This window comes from Myotis daubentonii, chromosome 5 (assembly GCF_963259705.1).
Source record: "Myotis daubentonii chromosome 5, mMyoDau2.1, whole genome shotgun sequence".
Lineage (NCBI taxonomy): Eukaryota > Metazoa > Chordata > Mammalia > Chiroptera > Vespertilionidae > Myotis > Myotis daubentonii.
Genome location: NC_081844.1, coordinates 18,405,555 through 18,407,352, shown reverse-complemented (window position 1 = coordinate 18,407,352; position 1,798 = coordinate 18,405,555). Strand labels below are relative to the sequence as shown.

The window sequence follows — 1,798 nt, the reverse complement described above, 5'->3', positions numbered from 1 at the left end:
GTTTGAAAAAATAATGACAGAAAACTTCCTTAACCTAGTGAAGGAAATAGACATACAAGTCCAGGAAACGCAGAAAGTCCAAAACAAGATGAACCAAAAGAGGCCCTCACCACAACACATCATCATTAAAATGCAAAAGGTTAAAGAAAAAAAGAGACTCTTGAAAAAAAAATGTTTTGCCCAGCTGTTGTGGCTCAGTGGTTGAGTGTCAACCTGTGAACCAAGAGGTCAAGGTTTGATTCCTGGTTGGGGCATGTGGCTGGGTTGTGGGCTCGATCCCCAGTGTGGGGTGTGCAGGAGGCAACTGATCAGTAATTCTCTGTCATCATTGATATTTCTATCTCTCCCTCTCCCTTCCTCTCTGACATCAATAAAAATATATTTAAAAAATGTTTTTATTGATTTAAGAGAGAGAGAAGAAGGGAGAGGGAAAGAGAGAAAGAAGCATTGATGCGAGAGAAACATTGATCGGTTGCCTCCCATACGCACCCTTGACCGAGGTTCAAACCAGTAACCTTTTGGTGCACAGGACGATGCATAACCAACTGAACCACACCAGCCAGGGCAAAGAGAATCTTAAAAGCAGCAAGAGAAAAGCAGTTAGTTGTCTACTGGTATAGGGAGCTCCCATAAGACCATCAGATGATTTCTCAACAGGAACTTTGCAGGCCAGAGGGGAATGGCAAGAAATATCCAAAGTGATGAAAAGCAATCACTTACAACCAAGATTACTCTACCCCACAAAGCTGTCATTTAGAATGGAAGGACAGATAAAAAGAGCTTCCCAGACAAGAAAAAGCCAAAGGAGTTCATCACCACCAAATCAGTATTACATGAAATGTTAAAGGGTTTTCTTTAAAAAGAAGAAAAAAAAACCGATAAAAATATGAACAATCGAGGCATCATGTCTGGCCACAAAGGTGGCAAGAAGAAGTCCCTGAAGTAGCCCAAGAAGCAGGCCAAGGAAGATAAGGCATTCAAGCAGAAGCAAAAAGAGGAGCTGAAGAAACTTGAGTTAAATGCCGTGGGGAGGGGCCCCCTGGCCTCAGGTGGGATTAAGAAATTTGGCAAAAAGTGAGCTAGCAGTTCCTGTGCCTGGGTGATCCTTCATTCCATTCCTGTTTCAACATCTGGATTCCCTGTCATAACATGTCTTGCCACCTACAGGTAGAATGAAGTGTTGTCTTGGAGACTGTTGTACATTTAAGAATAAACTTTTGGCTCAGGCAGCGTGGCTCAGTGGTTGAGCATCGACATATGAACCAAGAGGTAATGGTTTGATTCCCAGTCAGGGCACATGCCCAGGTTGCAGGCTTGATCCCCAGTGGGGGCCATGCAGGAGGCAGCAGATCCAAGATTCTCTCTCATCATTGATGTTTCTATTTCTCTCTCCCTCTCCCTTCTTCTCTGAAATCAATACAAAAATATATTTAAAAAAAAAGAAAGAATAAACTTTTGTAAAAAATTTTTAATAATCATAAAATTATTTTAAATGAAGTATGTACAATAAAATTTTAAATGAAGCATGTACAATAAAATGGCAATAAATACATATCTATCAACAATTGAATCTAAAAACAAGTAAAGCAGGAGAGAAACAGATTCATAGATACAGAGAACATTTTGAAAGTTGCCAGGTGGGAGGGGTATTGGGGAGAATGGTGAAAAAGGTGAAGGGCTTAAAAAGTACAAATTGTGCCCTAACCGGTTTTGCTCAGTGGATAGAGCGTCGGCCTGCGGACTCAAGGGTCCCAGGTTTGATTCCCGTCAAGGGCATGTACCTTGGTTGCGGGCACTT

General features: G+C 41.5%; 1 pseudogene; it reads left to right on the top strand.

Annotated features, from left to right (window-relative positions):
* Positions 1-904: 904 nt before the first annotated feature.
* On the top strand, positions 905-1,366 carry LOC132234099 (translation machinery-associated protein 7B-like; annotated as a pseudogene).
* Positions 1,367-1,798: the final 432 nt, after the last annotated feature.